General features: G+C 39.2%; 1 non-coding gene across 1 annotated transcript; it reads right to left on the reverse strand.

Moving 5' to 3' along the window:
• Positions 1-7,200: 7,200 nt before the first annotated feature.
• Positions 7,201-7,307, reverse strand: LOC113878607. Its single transcript, XR_003507036.1, has one exon. It is a non-coding gene; the product is annotated as a U6 spliceosomal RNA (small nuclear RNA).
• Between the last annotated feature and the right edge of the window lie 10,830 nt (positions 7,308-18,137).

Below are 18,137 nucleotides of genomic sequence, written 5' to 3' on the forward strand. Positions count from 1 at the left end.
AAGCATCTGAATGCAGAGTTCCAAAACATAGCAAGAAGAGATAAGAAAGCCTTCTTCAGTGATCAATGTAAAGAAATAGAGGAAAACAACAGAATGGGAAAGACTAGAAATCTCTTTAAAAAGTTAGAGACACCAACGGAATATTTCATGCAAAGATGGTCTTGATAAAGGGCAGAAATTGTATGGAGCAATGGCACCCCACTCCAGTACTTTTGCCTGGAAAATCCCATGGACGGAGGAGCTTGGTAGGCTGCAGTCCATGGGGTCACTAAGAGTCGGACATGACTGAGCAACTTCACTTTCACTTTTCACTTTCATGCATTGAAGAAGGAAATGGCAACCCACTTCAGTGTTCTTACCTCTAGAATCCCAGGGACAGGGGAGCCTCGTGGGCTGCTGTCTATGGGGTCACACAGAGTTGGACACGACTGAAGCAACTTAGCAGTAGCAGCAGCAACAGAAGCAGAAGATATTAAGAAGAGATGGCAAGAATACACAGAAGAACTGTACAAAAAAGAGCTTCGTCATGTCTGACTCCTTGCAACGCCATGAACTGTAGCCTATCAGGGTCCTCTGTTCATGGGATTCTCCAGGCAAGAATACTGGAATGGGTTGCCATTTCCTCAGACAACACAGAAATACAAAGGATCATAAGAGACTACTATATGCAATTATATGCCAATAAAATGGACAACTTGGAAGAAATGGACAAATTTTCTTAGAAAAGTACAACTTTCCAAAAATGAACCAGGAAGAAATAGAAAATCTTAACAGACCCATCACAAGCACAAAAATTGAAACTGCAATCAGAAATATCCCAACAAACAAAAGCCGAGGTCCAGACAACTTCACAGCTGAATTCTATCAAAAATTTAGAGAAGAGCTAACACTTATCCTACTCAAACTCTTCCAGAAAATTGCAGAGGAAGGTAAACTTCCAAATTCATTCTATGAGGCCACCATCACCCTAATACCAAAACCTGACAAATATGCCACAAAAAAAGAGAAAACTACAGGCCAATATCACTGATGAACATAGGTGCAAAAATCCTTAACAGAATTCTAGCAATAAGAATCCAACAACACATTAAAAAGATCATACACCATGACCAAATGGGCTTTATCCCAGGGATGCAAAGATTCTTCAACATTTGCAAATCAATCAATGTGATACACCACATTAACAAATTGAAAAATAAAAGCGATATGATTATCTCAATAGATGCAGAGAAAGCCTTTGACAAAATTCAACATCCGTTTATGATAAAAACTCTCCAGAAAGCAGGAATAGAAGGAACATACCTCAACATAATAAAAGCTATATATGACAAGTCCACAGCAAACATTTTCCTCAATGGTGAAAAATTGAAAGCATTTCCCCTAAAGTCAGGAACAAGACAAGGGTGCCCATTTTCACCACTACTATTCAACATAGTTTTGGAAGTTTTGGCCACAGCAATCAGAACAGAAAAAGAAATAAAAGGAATCCATATTGGAAAAAAGAAGTAAAACTCTCACTGTTTGCAGATGACATGATCCTCTACATAGGAAACCCTAAAGACTCCACCAGAAAATTACTAGAGCTAATCAATGAATATAGTAAAATTGCAGGATATAAAACCAACACACAGAAACCCCTTGCATTCCTATACACTTATGAGAAAATAGAAAGAGAAATTAAGGAAACAATTCCATTCACCATTGCAATGAAAAGAATAAAATACTTAGGAATATATCTACCTAAAGAAACTAAAGACCTATATATAGAAAACTATAAACCACTGGTGAAACAAATCAAAGAGGACACTAATAGATGGAGAAATATACCATGTTCATGGATCAGCAGAATCAATATAGTGAAAATGAGTTAGCCATTTTATTGGCATCAAATTGCTGATAGTAATCTCTTATGATCCTTTGTATTTCTGTGTTGTCTGTTGTGTTCTCTCCATTTTCACTTCTAATTTTATTGATTTGATTTTTCTCCCTTTGTTTCTTGATGAGTGTGGCTAATGGTTTGTCAATTTTATCGTCTCAAAGATTCAGCTTTTGGCTTTGTTGATTTTTGCTATGGTCTCTTTTGTTTCTTTTGCATTTATTTCTGCCCAAATTTTTAAGATTTCTTTCCTTCTACTAACACTGGGGTTCTTCATTTCTTATTTTTTTAGTTGATTTAGATCTAGAGTTAGGTTATTTATTTGACTTTTTTCTTGTTTCTTGAGGTATGCCTGTATTGCTATGAACCTTCCCCTTAGCACTGCTTTACAGTGTCCCACAGGTTTAGGTTTGCTATTTTTCATTTTCATTTGTTTCTATGCATATTTTGATTTTTTTTTTATTTCTTCTGTGGTTTATTGGTTATTCAGCAGCGTGTTGTTCAGCCTCCATATATTGGAATTTTTAACAGTTTTTCTCCTGTAATTGAGATCTAATCTTACTGCATTGTGGCCAGAAAAGATGCTTGGAATGATTTCAATTCTTTTGAATTTACCAAGGCTATATTTATGGCCCAGGATGTGATCTATCCTGGAAAAGGTTTTGTGTGTGCTTGAGAAAAAGGTGAAATTCATTTTCTGGGGGGTGAAATGTCCTATAGATATCAATTAGGTCTAACTGGTCTATTGTATCATTTAAAGTTTGTGTTTCATTGTTAATTTTCTGTTTAGTTGATCTATCCATAGGTGTGAGTGGGGTATTAAAGTCTCCCACTATTGATGTGTTATTGTTAATTTCCCCTTTCATACTTGTTAGCATTTGTCTTACATATTGTGGTGCTCCTATGTTGGGTGTGTATATATTTATAATTGTTATATCTTCTTCTTGGATTGATCCTTTGATCATTATATAGTGTGCTTCTTTGTCTCTTTTCATAGCCTTTGTTTTAAAGTCTATTTTATCTGATATGAGTATTGCTACTCCTGCTTATTTTTGGTCTCTATTTGTGTGGAATATCTTTTTCCAGCCCTTCACTTTCAGTCTGTATGTGTCCCTTTTTTCTAGGTGGGTCTCTAGTAGACAACATATATAGGGGTCTTGTTTTTGTATCCATTCAGGCAGTCTTTGTCTTTTGGTTGAGGCGTTCAACCCATTTACATTTAAGATAATTATTGATAAGTATGATCCCGTTGCCATTTACTTTATTGTTTTGGGTTCAAGTTTAAACACGCTTTCTGTGTTTCCTGTCTAGAGAAGATCCTTTAGCATTTGTTGGAGAGCTGGTTTGGTGATGCTGAATTCTCTCAGCTTTTGCTTGTCTGTAAAGCTTTTGATTTCTCCTTCATATTTGAATGAGATCCTTGCTGGGTACAATAATCTGGGCTGTTGTTTATTTATTTATTTATTTCCATCACTTTAAGTATGTCCTGCCATTCCCTCCTGGCATGAAGAGTTTCTATTGAAAGTTGCTGCCTTTAATATTTGTTCTTTGTGTTTGATCTTTGTTATTTTGATTAATATTTGTCTTGGGGTGTTTCACCTTGGGTTTATCCTGTTTGGGACTCTCTGGGTTTCTTGGACTTGGGTGATGATTTCCTTCCCCATTTTAGGGAAGTTTTCAACTATTATCTCCTCAAGTATTTTCTCATGGTCTTTCTTTTTGTCTTCTTCTTCCGGAACTCCTATGATTCGAATGTTAGAGTGTTTAACATTGTCCCAGAGGTCTCCGAGATTGTCCTCATTTCTTTTAATTTGTTTTTCTTTTTTCATCTCTGATTGATTTATTTCTACCATTCTATCCTCTACCTCACTTATCCTATCTTCTGCCTCTGTTATTCTACTGTTGTTTTCCTCCAGAGTGTTTTTGATCTCATTTATTGCATTATTCATTATATATTGACCCTTTTTTATTTCTTCTAGGTCCTTGTTAAACCTTTCTTGCATCTTCTCAATCCTTGTCTCCAGGCTATTATCTGTAGCTCTATTTTGTTTTCAAGATTTTGGATCATTTTCACTATTATTATTTGGAATTCTTTATCAGGTAGATTCTCTATCTCCTCTCTTTTGTTTGGTTTGGTGGGCATTTATCCTGTTCCTTTACCTGCTGGGTATTCCTCTGCCTCTTCATCTTGGTTATATTGCTGTGTTTGGGGTGTCCTTTCTGTATTCTGACAGTTTGTGGAGTTCTCTTTATTGTGGAGTTTCCTCACTGTGGGTTGGGTTGAACAGGTGGCTTGTCAAGGTTTCCTGGTTAGGGAAGTTTGTGCCGAAGTTCTGGTGGGTGGAACTGGATTTCTTCTCTCTGGAGTGCAATGAAGTGTCCAGTAATGAGTTATGAGATGTCAATGGGTTTGGAGTGACTTTGGGCAGCCTGTATATTGAAGCCCAGGGCTTCCTCTGTTGCTGGAGAATTTATGTGGTATGTCTTGCTTTGGAACTTGTTGGCCCTTGGGTGGTGCTTGGTTTCAGTGTAGGTATGAAGGTGTTTGATGAGCTCCTATCAATTAATGTTCCATGGAGTCAGGAGTTCTCCGGTGTTCTCAGGATTTGGAGTTAAGCCTCCTGCCTCTGGTTTTCAGTCTTATTCTTACAGTAGCCTCAAGACTTCTCCATCTATGCATTGCTGATGATAAAACATATACTTTAACAAAGTAGACTTTGTTGCTAACCAAGACTTCTTGGGATTCTGGATGGTAAACATCTGCCTGAGAAGGTGTGCCAGTTGTACACCCAGAAAATGGAGCAGCAGGGATAGGGGAGGTGATAAGTTGCAGTGACCTATCTACTAGGTCACTAGTAGATAACATCTATAGGTTAAAGATGAATAGTTCTCCACAGTGAGGGACACCCAGAGAGGTTCACAGAGTTACATGAAGAAGAGAAGAGAGAGGAGGGAGATAGAGGTGACCAGGATGAGACAAGAGGGAATCAAAAGGGGAGAGAGCAAGCTAGCCAGTAATCACTTCCTTATGTGCGCTCCACAGTCTGGACCACTCAGAGATGTTCACAGAGTTAGTTATACAGAGAAGAGAAGAGGGAGGAAGGAGACAGAGGTGTTCAGGAAGATAAATGGGGGAATCAAAAGGAGAGAGACAGATCCAGCCAGTAATCAGTTCCTTAAGTGTTCTCCATAGTCTGGAACACACAAAGAGATTCACAGAGTTGGGTAGAGAAGAGAAGGGGGAGGGAGAAGATAGAGGCGACCTGGTGGAGAAAAAGGAGAGTCCAAAGAGGGAGAGAGCAGTCAAGCCAGTAATTTCGCTCCAAAGTAAAAATGGGTACTGAAGATTGGGTTCTTAAAGATACAAAATTGATAACAAATACCAAAAAGCAAAGATTAAAAATCTAGAGTAGAGTTTGCAGTCTCAAAAATACAATATTAAAGAAAAAAAGGTCACAAAAATTATAATATATATATATATATATATATATATATGAAGTTTGCTTTAAAAAATAGGGTCTCTCTCTCTCTCTTTTTTTTTTTTTTTTTGCAAAGTAATAGGAGATTATGAGAATGAGAATTAAAGGAGTAATAGAGGACTTAAAAAAATTTTTTTTTAAAGTATGATAATAGTAAAAATATATCTAGGACTTTCTCTGGTGTTGTGGACAGTGTGGGGTCAGTTCATTTTCAGATAGTTCTTTGATCCGGCTTATAATTCTCAAGATCTATAGGCCCCTTCTTATATAGTTGGTGCTAACTATAGGGTTTTAATCTATTGCACCTGTCACTTCCAACGCGGTTCCCTGTTTTAGCTTCTTCTGTTTGCTGGTCTCTTCCGTGTCTAATTTCCACCCTGCCACAAGGGGGCCGTGGTAGATACTTTTTAGGCTCACTTGATCAGTCGTGCTATGGGGAGGGAGGGACGCTGCCAACAAATAACACTGGCGTGTGCTCACAGTGTCTTGGAACACTGGGTTTGCCCCCGCTTATGGCGTGTGTGCTTTCCCTGTCTACACTGCTTAGACTCTAGGTTGCTCTGCAGGGAACTGTCTGAGGCCAGCCCTGGGTTGTATGCACTTCCCATGTCTAAGCTGCTTAGGTTCAGGTATTCGGGTACTCCTCAGAGGTGCAGACTTGGTTGGCCCTGCGTTTTGTGCCCTTCCAGGTCCAAGCAGCTCAGGTGACCAGGTCTTTGGTGAGCATGGTCATTGCGACTTATCACCTCCCCCGTCCCTGCTGCTCCATTTTCTGGGTGTACAACTGGCACACCTTCTCAGGCAGATGTTTACCACCCAGAATCCCAAGAAGTCTTGGATAGCAACAAAGTCTACTTGCAGTTTGGTAGATGATGCCTTTCTGGGGCCGTGATTGCCCCCTTCCGGCTCTGGCTGCATTCGCCTACCTGTCTCTGGAGGGGGATGGGCCAGTCCACAGCCAGCTAGCTCTGCTCAGTCGTTTGTTCTGTGAGCGGGCCTGGAGGTGTCTTATGTTAGGGCTTTTTGCGGAGTAGCTATCCCACAGTCTGATTTGCTATCTCAAGTTAGTTCCCTCAGATTGTCCTTGGGGAATTCTGGCCCAGTCCCTACTCTAAGCAATGCAGCCCTCACTTCCCTGCCTAGCCCCTGCTTGCTAGTAGCAGATGTGGGCATCTGCACTGCTCTCCGCTGGGAGTTACTGTTGGGCATGTGATCTGTGGGTTTTAATTATTTAATTATTTTTCCTCTGGGCTATGTTGTCCTTTGTGATTCCAAGGCTTGCCATAGACTTGCCAGTGAGAGTGTTTCCTGGTGTTTGGAAACCTCTCTTTTGTAAGACTCCCTTCCCAGGACAGATCTCCATCCCTACATCTTTTGTCTTTCTTTTTATCTTTTATATTTTTCCTACCTCCTTTTGAAAACAATGGGCTACTTTTCTGGATGCCTGATGTCCTCTGCCAGCATTCAGAAGTTGTTTTGTGGAATTTACTCAGCGTTCAAATGTTCTTTTGATGAATTTGTGGGGGATAAAATAGTCTCCCTGTCCTATTCCTCCACCATCTTCTGTAATTTTCTTTTTTTGTGGCATCTTTGTCTGGTTGAAATTAGGGTGATGTTGGCCTTATAGAATGAGTTTTGAAGTTTACCTTCCTCTGGAATTTTCTGGAAAACTTTGAGTAGAATAGGTGTTAGCTCTTTGCTAAATTTTTGGTAGAATTTACCTGTGAAGCCATGTGGCCCTGGGTTTATGTTTGTCGGAAGATTTTTTTACTACCATTTCGATTTCTGTGCTTGTGATGGGTCTGTTAAGATGTTCTATTTCTTCCTGGTTCAGTTTTTTTTTTTTTTTTTATGGAACGCTTGACAAATTTGCGTGTCATCCTTGCGCAGGGGCCATGCTAATCTTCTCTGTATCATTCCAGTTTTAGTATATGTGCTGCCGAAGCGAGCACCCTGGTTCAGTTTTGAACCAGGAAGCTTATACTTTTCTAAGAAATTCTCCATTTTTCCAAGTTGTCCATTTTATTGGCATATAATTGCTGTTATAGTTTTCTAAGAATTTGTCCATGTCTTCCAAGTTGTCCATTTCTTCCAGGTTGTCAATTTTATTGGCATATGATTGCTCATAGTAGTCTTTTATGATCTTTTGTATTTCTGTGTTGTCTATTGTGATTTCTCATTCTCATTTCTAATTTTATTGATTTGACTCCTCTCCTTTTTTTTTTTTTTTTTCCCCTTGATGAATCTGGCTAACAGTTTGACTGTTTATCTTCTCAAAGAACCAGTTTTTAGTTTTGTTGATCTTTGCTTTGTTTCCTCCTCTTTTTTTTTTTTTTTCCATTTATTTCTGCTCTGGTGTTAATGATTACTTGCCTTCTACTAACTTTGGAGTTCTTTTGTTCTTCTTTTTCTAGTTGCTGTAGGTGTAAACTTAGGTTGTTTATTTGATGTTTCTCTTGTTTCCTGAGGTAGGCTTGTATTGCTATGAAGCTCATTCTTTGCCCTGCTTTTACTGAATCCCATATGTTTGGGGGTTTTGTGTTTTCATTTCCATTTGTTTCTATCCCTTGAGGCTCAGACAGTATATTTACCATCTGCCTGCAATATGAGAGACCTGGGTTCAATCCCTGAGTTGGGCAGATCCCCTGGAGAAGGGAATGGCAACACACTTCAGTATTCTGGCCTGAAGAATTCCATGGACAGAGGAGCCTGGCAGGCCCCAGTCCTTGAGGGTCACAAAGAGTCAGACATGACTGAGAATCTTTCACTCGCTCACTCACTCACACATATTTTGATTTCCTTTTTGATTTCTTCCGTGTGTTGTTTAGCCTCCATATGCTTGAGTTTTTAATAGCTATTTTCCCCTGTAGTTGAAAAGATGCTTGAATTGATGTTGATTTTTAAAAATTTACCAAGTCTATATCTGTGGCCCAGGATGTGATCTATCCTGGAGAATGTTCCATGAGCACTTGAGAAATAGGTGAAATTTATTGTTTGGGGGGTGAAATGTCCTATAGATATCAATTAGGTCTAACTGGTCCATTGTATCATTTAAAGCTGTGTTTCCTTGCTAATTTTCTGTTTGGTAGATCTGTCCATAGGTGTGAGTGAGATATTAAAGTCCCCCACTATTATTGTGTGTTAGTGTTAATTTTCCTTTTCACACCTGTTAGCATTTGCCTTATGTATTGAGGTGCTCTTATGTTGGATACATATATATTTATAATTGTTATATCTTCTTCTTGACTTGATCCTATGATCATTATGTAGTGTTCTTCTTTGTCTCTTACCATGGTCTTTATTTCAAAGTCTATTTTATCTGATATGAGTATTGCTACTCCTGCTCTCTTTTGGTCTTCATTTGCATGAAATATGTTTTTCCAGCCCCTCACTTTCAGTCTGTATGTGTCCCTAAGGTTTCAGGTGGGTCTCTTGTAGACAGCATATATAGGGGTCTTATTTTTGTATCCATTTGGCCAGTCTTTGTCTTTTGGTTGGGGCATTTAACCCATTTAAATTTAAGGCAATTATTCATAAGTATGATCCCATTACCATTTACTTTTTCATTTTTGGTTTATTTTATAAACCTTTTCTGTGTTTCCTGTCTAGAGAAAATACTTTAGCATTCGTTGAGGAGCTGGTTTGGTGGTGCTGAATTCTCTCAGCTTTTGCTTGTCTATAAAGCTTTTGATTTCTCCCTCATGTGAATGAGATCCTTGCTGGGTAGAGTAATCTTGGTTGTAGTTTTTTTCTCTTCCATCACTTTATTCATGTCCTGCCATTCCCTTCAGGACTGAAGAGTTTTTATTGAAAGATCAGCTTTTATCTTTATAGGAATCCCATTGTATTTATTTATTGCTTTTCCCTTGCTGCTCTTAATATTTTCTCTTTGTGTTTAATTTTTTTAAGTTTGATTAATATGTGCCTTGGGTTGTTTCACCTTGGATTTATCCTATTCAGGATTCTCTGTGATTCTTGTACTTAGGTGGCTATTTCTTTTCCCATTTTAGGGAAGTTTTTAACTATTACCTCTTACACTATTTTCTCATGCCTTTTCTTTTTGTCTGCTTCTTCTATGACACCTATGATTCAAATGTCAGAGTGTTTAACATTGTCCCAGAGATCTCTGAAGTTGTCCCCATTTCTTTTAATTCTTTTTATGTTTTTCCTCTCTGCTTCATTTATTTCCATCATTCTATCTTCCACCTCATTTATCCTCTCTTCTGCCTCAGTTATTCTACTATTGGTTCCCTCCAAAGTGCTTTTAATTGGTTATTACATTGTTCATTCTCTTTATTTCTTCTATGTCCTTGTTAAACATTTCTTACATTTTCTCAATCCTTATCTCTAGTCTATTTATCTGTAACTCCATTTGTTTTCAAGATTTTAGATAATTATTTTTAATTTTATTTTATTTTTAAACTTTACATAATTGTATTTGTTTTGCCAAATATCAAAATGAATCCATCACAGGTATACATGTGCTCCCCATCCTGAACCCTCCTCCCTCCTCCCTCCCCATACCATCCCTCTGGGTCGTCCCAGTGCACTAGCCCCAAGCATCCAGTATTGTGCATTGAACCTGGACTGGCATCTCATTTCATACATGATATTTTACATGTTTCAATGCCATTCTCCCAAATCTTCCCACCTTCTCCCTCTCCCACAGAGTCCATAAGACTGTTCCATACATCAGTGTCTCTTTTGCTGTCTCATACACTGGGTTATTGTTATCATCTTTCTAAATTCCATATATATGCGTTAGTATACTGTATTGGCGTTTTTCCTTCTGGCTTACTTCACTCTGTATAACAGGCTCCAGTTTCATCCACCTCATTAGAACTGATTCAAATGTATTCTTTTTAATGGCTGAGTAATACTCCATTGTGTATATGTACCACAGCTTTCTTATCCATTCATCTGCTGATGGACATCTAGGAGGTACCATTTCACACCAGTCAGAATGGCTGCGATCCAAGTCTACAAATAATAAATGTTGGAGATGGTGTGGAGAAAAGGGAACCCTCTTACACTGTTGGTGGGAATGCAAACTAGTACAGCCACTATGGAGATCAGTGTGGAGATTCCTTAAAAAACTGGAAATAGAACTGCCTTATGATCCAGCAATCCCACTGCTGGGCATACACACTGAGGAAACCAGAAGGGAAAGAGACACGTGTACCCCAATGTTCATCGCAGCACTGTTTATAATAGCCAGGACATGGAAGCAACCTAGATAATTTTTACTATCATTATTCTGAATTATTTTCCAGGTAGACTCCCTATTTCCTCCTCTGTTGTTTGGTTTGGAGGGTTTTTTTCATGTTTTTTAACCTGCTGAATATTTCTCTTCCTTTTCATTTTGTTTAGATTGCTGTGTTTGTGGTGTGTTTTCTGCAGGCTGGAAGTTCGGGCTTACTCTTAATTGTGGAGTCTGTTCCCTGTGGATGGAGTTGGACTAGTGAACTTGTCAAGATTTCCTGGTTGGGGGAGCTTTCATCTGTATTCTGGTGGGTGGACCTGTATCTCTTCTCTCTGAAGTGCAGTGAAGTGTCCAGTAGTGAGTTCTGGGGTGTCTATAGGTTTGGCACAGCTTTGGGCAGCCTGTCTTTTAATGTTCAAAGTTGTGTTCCTGTTTTGCTGGAGAATTAGCATGGCGTGTCTTCCACTGGAACTTATTGGCTCTTGAGTGGAGCCTGGTTTCAATGCTGGTATGGAGACTCTTGGGTGAACGCTTGTCTATTAATGTTCCCTTGAGCTAGGATTTCCCTGATCTTCTAAAGTTCTGGAGTTAAGCCTCCTGTCTCTGGCTTTTGGTACTTTCCTTACAGTAGCCTCAAGACTTCTCCATCCATATAGCACAGAATATAAAAACACTAGGTTAATTGTGAAAGAATTCTCCACAGCTAGCAGCACCCAGAGAGATTCACAGCGTTATATTTAGAAGAGAAGAGGGAGGAAAGAGATAGAGGTGACCTGGAAGAGAAAAGGGAAAGTCAAAAGGTCAGAGTAATCAAGCCAGTAACCAAATCCCTAAGTGAAAATGGATACTGAATATTAGATTCTTAAAGGCACAAAATTTATAACAAATACCAAAAAGCAAAGATTAAAAATCTATAATAGATGTTAAAATCTCAAAAATGCAATATAAAAAATACAAAACAAAATCGATCACAAAAATAAAAAAAATATGTATATGGAATTGTTTTTAATAGTATTTTTGAAAGGTAGGTTATAAAAATGAAAGTTAATGGAGGAATAAAGAACTCATTAAAATTAAAAAGTAATAATAGTAAAAATATATCTGGAAATTTCTCTAGATCTGTTGTGCCCAGTGTGGGGTCAGTTCAGTGACACACAGTCCCTTATTCGTGTTACTACTTGTTCTCAAGGTCTATGGTTGCCCCTCAAATGCACAATCTCAGCATTAACTGAAGGATTTTAATCTCTTGTACCTGTCACTTCCAGAGCAGTTCCCCCATCTTTGTTTATTTTGGCTTCCTCTGTTTTCAGGTCTCTTCAGTGTCTAATTTCCACCCTGACACAATGGGGCAAATGTGGCCATTCATTTAAGATCACTCATTCAGTTGTGCTGTGGGGGAGAGACACTACAAACAAATATCACTGGCATGTGTGAGGAATGCTCACCATGCATGGGCCACACTGGGTTTACCATAGACCAAGGTGGCATGTACTTCCCAGGTCCACACTTCTCAGGCTCCAGGGTGCTCTGAAAGTACACAGTGTCATGTGGACCCTGAATTTCATGCACTCTCCAGGTCTGTGCTGCTCAGGTTCTCAGGTGCTTGGTAAGGGTGCAAACCCTGAAGGGCTGTGTATTTTGTGCCCTTCACAGGTCCAAGCACCTCAGGCAACCAGGTGCTAGGTGAGTATTATCCCAGGTAAAGCTTGCATTTTATGATCTCCCTGGTCCCAACTGCTTGGTTTCCCAGGTGTGCCATGTGTCTCCTCTAGGGAGCTGATCTCAGGCTGTGACACTCCTGGCAATGTGAACCGTCCAGGATCCCAGAGGGACATGGTTAGCAACTGGGAACCTGCTGACAATTTAGTGGTAGATGTAGTCTCTGGGGATGAGATTGCAGCAGCCCCTTGCCTTGTGGCTCTGGCTGTTGAACACCTGCCTCTCTGCCATCGAGGAGGGAGGGTCCTATATGGCAGTGGGCTTATACTCCTTTGGTATCACTCAATCCTTTGTTCCATTTGCAGCAGAAGTTTTGTTTGTTTGTTTGGTCTTTCTGGCATCCCATGGTTTGGATTGCTATCTCACATTAGCTCCCTCAGATTGTCCTCAGGGCATTCAATCCAAGTTCTTACTCTAAGGGCCAATGACACAGCCCATGCCTCCCTGCCCAGCTCCCACTCACTGCCTGCAGACACGAGCATCTGTGACACTTCTCTGCTAGTAGTTGCAGTTAGGAACATAGTCTTTGGTGTTTTTTTTTTTTTTTTTTTCTTTCTCCCAGTTATGTTGCCCTCTGAGATTTCAAAGCTCCCCAGAGACACGCCTATGACAGGGTTTCCTACTGTGTGGGAACTTCTCCTCCTTCACAACTCCCTACTCAGGACGGGTCTCCATACCTAAATTTGTCTCTGTTTTCATATATAATATTTTGCCCTACCTCCTTTCAAAGGGATTGGGTTGCCTTTCTGGTGTCCTCTAGCAGTGCTCAGAAGTTGTTTTGTGGGTGTTGCTCAGCATTCAAATGATCTTTTGATGAATTTGTGGGGGAGAAAGTGGTCTCCCAGTCCTAATCCTCTGCCTTTTATAAATCCAGATTGAACATCTGGAAGTTCTTAAATCACATACTATTGAAGTCTATCTTGGAGAATTCTGAGCATTACTCAGCTAACATATGAGATAAGTGCAACTGAACAGTTGTTTGAACATTCTCTGGCATTGCCTTTCTTTGGGATTGGAACAAAAACTGACCTTTTCCAGTCCTGTGGCCACTGCTGAGTTTTCCATATTTTCTGGCATATTGAGTGCAGCACTTTCACAGCATTATCTTTTAGGACTTGAAGTAGCTCAGCTGGAATTCCATCACCTCTACTAGCTTTGCTAATAGTGATGCTTCCTAAGGCCCACTTGACTTCACATTCCAAGATATCTGGCTTTAGGTGAGTGATCACATCATCATGGTTATTTGGGCCATTAAGATCTTTTGTGTATAGTTCTTCCATGTATTCTTGTCATCTCTTCTTAATATCTTCTGCTTATATTAGGTTCATACCATTATGTCCTTTATTGTGCCCATCTTTGAAAGAAACGTTCCCTTGGTATCTCTAATTTTCTTGAAGAGATCTTTAGTCTTTCCCATTCTATTGTTTTTCTATATTTCTTTGCACTGATCACTGAGGAAGGCTTTCTTAACTCTGCTTGCTATTCTTTGGAACTCTGCATACAGATGGATTTATCTTTCCTTTTTCCTTTGTCTTTAATGTCTCTTCTTTTCTCAGCTATATGTAAGGCCTCCTCAGACAACCATTTTCCATTTTTGCATTTCTTTTTCTTGGGGGTGGTTTTTATCACCACTTCCTGTGCAATGTCATGAACTTCCATCCACAATTCTTCAGGCACTTTGTCTATCACATCTAGTTCCTTGAATATATTTGTCATTTCCACTGTATAATCATTAAGGGGTTTGATTTAGGTTGTACCTGAATGGTCTAGTGGTTTTCCCTACTTTCTTCAATTTAAGTCTGGATTTGTCAATAAGGAGTTCATGATCTGAGCCACAGTCAGATCCTAGTCTTATTTTTACTGACTGTATAAAGCTTCTCCATTTTTGACTGCAAAGAATATAATCAATCTGATTTCAGTATTGATCATCTGGTGACGTCCATGTGTACAGTCATGTCTTCTGTTATTGGAAGAGGGTGTTTGCTATAACCAGTGCATTGTCTTGGCAACACTCTGTTAGCCTTTGACCTGCTTCATTTTGTACTCCTAGCCAAATTTGCCTGTTACTCCAGATATCTATTGATTTTTGCATTCCAGTCCCCTATGATGAAGAGGACATCATTTTTTTTTTTTATGTTAGTTGTAGAAGGTCTTGTAGGTCATCACAGAATCATTCAACTTCAGCTTCTTTAGCATTAGTAGTTGGGACATAGCCCTGGATTACTGTGTTATTGAATGGTTTGCTTTGAAATGAACAGAAATAATTCTGGCGTCTTTCAGACTGCAATCTAGTGCTGCATTTTGGACTCTTGTTGACTATGAGTGCTAGTCCATTTATTCTAAGGGATTCTTAGTCACAGTAGTAGATACAATGGTCATTTGAATTAAATTCCCCTATTTCAGTCCATTTTAGATCGCTGATTCCTAAAATGTTGATGTTCACTCTTGTCATCTCCTGTTTGACCATTTCCAATTTGCCTTGATTCATGGACCTAACATTCCAGGCTCCTATGTAATATTGTTCTTTCAGCATTGGACTTTACTTCCATCACCAGTCACATTCACACGGATGACAGCTTTGTCTAGCTCAATGAAACTATGAGCCATGACATGTAGGGCCACCCAAGACAGACAGGTCATGGTGGAGAGTTCTGACAAAACATGGTCCACTGGAGAAGGGAATGGAAAACCACTTCAGTATTTTTGCTTTGAGAACCCCATGAACAGTATGAAAAGTTTCTGCATTTGCAAAGTAACAATGGTGATTACCTTGCAGATTGCTGTGTGAAATGAGATGATATTTTTAAATTGCTAAGCATTAAGACTTAACCCACAGGAAATGTGTGATCCATGGTAGATTTTATTAATATGTTTCCTTGGCTGGGTCTTGGTAGTTCTTGACTTATGGTCAATTGTGCTAACTGGTGAATGATGGGAATGTGAGTTTCTGCTTCTAGCAATCCTTCCCTTAGGCTTTCTGGAACAAAAGAACTGGGATACTTTTGTGAACTATCACAGTTCCCCAGTTTTCACGTTCCAGAGAGCCTAAAACTGCTCTGGGGTCCTGTAGGGTGAATAAGGACTCCCCTAAAGGTGTTTTCATGTTAATTGATTTTCCTCAATCAGACATTTTAGCGTGGTGCAGGTGGCTATGGACCATGCCTGAGGACTGAACTCCTGTCCAAACACCAAATGACCGTTACATTTCAAAACATATTGTGCAGTGAGTTGTGGTTGTTCTGACATCACCATGGAAACCAAACTGCTACTGACGGAAGTGGGAACAAGTCCTTAAATGGTCTTGGAAACTGCAAAAAATGTTCTTGAGAGGGGAACTGTGGATCTCCACACTAACAATTATTTTTCTCCTACATTTTGCCCAGAGTTCTCTTCTGTGTATATTTACCTTCCTCTGCTATTTGTTAAGGAGGGAATTGGGTTTCAACATTTATTTTCCTGAAGTGTTTAGTTATCTTCCTCAGAAGGAGTGAAGGTGAAAATGTTAGTTGCTCAGTTGTGTCCAACTTCTGAGGTGAAAGGAATGTCCCTGTAAGCCTGTGGCTTACTGGGAAAAACCAGCTGGCCTTCACACCCGAAGAGCACAGCAGCATCACTGCCTGACCTTCCTAAGCACCATGGACTGAAAATGAAAAATGCATTTTTATTCCTTGATGACTTTATCAAGCCAACTGTCGGGGGCTTTTGGTGCTTTTTAAAATTCTTCTTCTTTTTCAGTTTTTAAAGTGGTATAAATCTAGCTAATCTTTATTACTTCTATCTGGTTTGAAGGCAAAGTACTCCAATTTTCATTTCATAGTTTGGAAAATCCAGTGAGTGGGAGAAAGGGCATTTTTGGATGGGCTTAAGATGTGGGAGACAGGCTAGTTCACTCCATTTTGAGTTCTGTTTGGCCAGAGTGAAACTCTGCTTGTGCCAAGGGACCCCCAAGGGATGACAACCTGATTTCCCTTTTTCCTCTTTGTACTGATAACTGAATAAGAGACAAGAGTGAAGGAATAACAGAAAGTCTGTGAGAGATCACTGTATCCAAATCACTTATGTACAAGAACATTCTTCCAGGGAGGGCAGTTGACTTGTCCAAAGTCACAGAAGATGCTGGTAACAGAACAAGGCCTAGAAACTCAGCCTCTTATCTTCCTTTCTCACTGATACTCTTTCCTTTTTGCCCCAACAGATTATATGTACTTACCTATGTGCTGAATGCTGGGTATCTATTGCTGTCATTTGGTATTAACTTGGTGTCCTTTTGTGATTGGTGCTAACCCCTCCCTGGGGAAAGTATGGTACAGAAAAACCTATAATTGGTAGGCCACACACATGCTCTATAGGCACTATTTATATAACAATCATTGCAGGTATTTTATGCGTTGCTTTAATCAGCTATGTAGCATTTAAGGCCTCTTAATTCATAGAAGCAATTATTGGGATCTCCAATTAACAGATCAGAGAAGTAGCAACCTGCCTAGGATCACACATAGCAAGTAGGCAAATGGTACACTAAAGATTTGAAGTTAGGCCTGGCTGATACAATATATCACTCCTTTTCATTGCAGTTTAAAGAATATTTTGACTCAGAGGGAAGGCAGCAAGCCATACAGAGAAAGACTACCATTTGCCCACCCTAAATATTTTCAGGAAGATCTGGTTTTATGCAAAAAGTGATGCTTAGATATAGGGTCACATGTCATCATGGTTAAATCCATCATCATTTTGGTGTAAAATGTTTAAAAAATCCAATTAAGTGTATTATTTTAAATATGAAATATATGACAGATTTTTTTTTTCCCCCTCATCAATGAACCTAGCTACCTGGCTGAAGTTTTTGACATATTTGTAAATGTTCCCATGACACAGACTATGCATGCTTGTGTTTTCCCACTTTCTGGAGGCTATAACAGAAATAAGAGATGAAAGTTATTTTTAATTTGGCCTCTGGATGAACATCCAAGTCTTCCTTTCCAGCAGCTAAACCTATATGCTTTCTCAACAGGGTATTAATTATCTGGCTCTAGGAATATAAACAGATGGGCTGTTCTGGCAGCTTCAGCTGCCCTGCTGGCCATAATACAATTGCTTGTGGACCCAGCAGGACTCAGAGGCTTCAGCAAAGAACGTTGTCCTCTTCAATAAACTCAGACAGGGGTACTGAGCAACTTGTTAAACACATTTATTGATTTCTTGACAGTAACCAAACACAGTGAGTGACCATTATAAACAAGAAAAGAAAGGCATTCATTTGTACTTTGTGAGATCCAGTTGCACCTGGAGAGAAAAGACACCCCTTACCCAAGAATTTACAAGGCAAAGTGCATTCCTTCAAGGGGGCATCATTGGCATGGGGGTAGAAGTTTTGAAATGCAGGAAATCTGTTGCCTGCTATCTCAGGATGAAGCTCACCTCCTATGCATGATCAAGCCATGGAGTGGAATTAAAATTATGCTTAGCTTATCAAATGCATTCCTGATTGCCACAAATTCAGTAAAAAACTGTCTGCAAATTAATAAAACATAGATGAAGGAACAAGTAAAAGCAAGAATGCAGTTGTATGAAGACAGAGCTTAGCCTGTAAGGAAGGAGAATAGATCAAAGCAAGAAAAATGAAATTAACTTGTTAAACACATTTATTGAGCTTTTAACAATAACCAAACACAATGTATGACCTTTGGAAAACAAGAAACAGCAATGGATCAATCTGAACTTGGCAAATCCTAGTATAGATATATGACAAAAAGGAGCAATAATTCAATTTTTTAATAGTCTGTGGTGAAATATATATTATATATATATACACACACACACACATATGTGTGTGTGTATATATATATATATATATACACAC

The sequence above is a fragment of the Bos indicus x Bos taurus genome, chromosome 19 (genome assembly GCF_003369695.1).
Source record: "Bos indicus x Bos taurus breed Angus x Brahman F1 hybrid chromosome 19, Bos_hybrid_MaternalHap_v2.0, whole genome shotgun sequence".
Taxonomy (NCBI): Eukaryota; Metazoa; Chordata; class Mammalia; order Artiodactyla; family Bovidae; genus Bos; species Bos indicus x Bos taurus.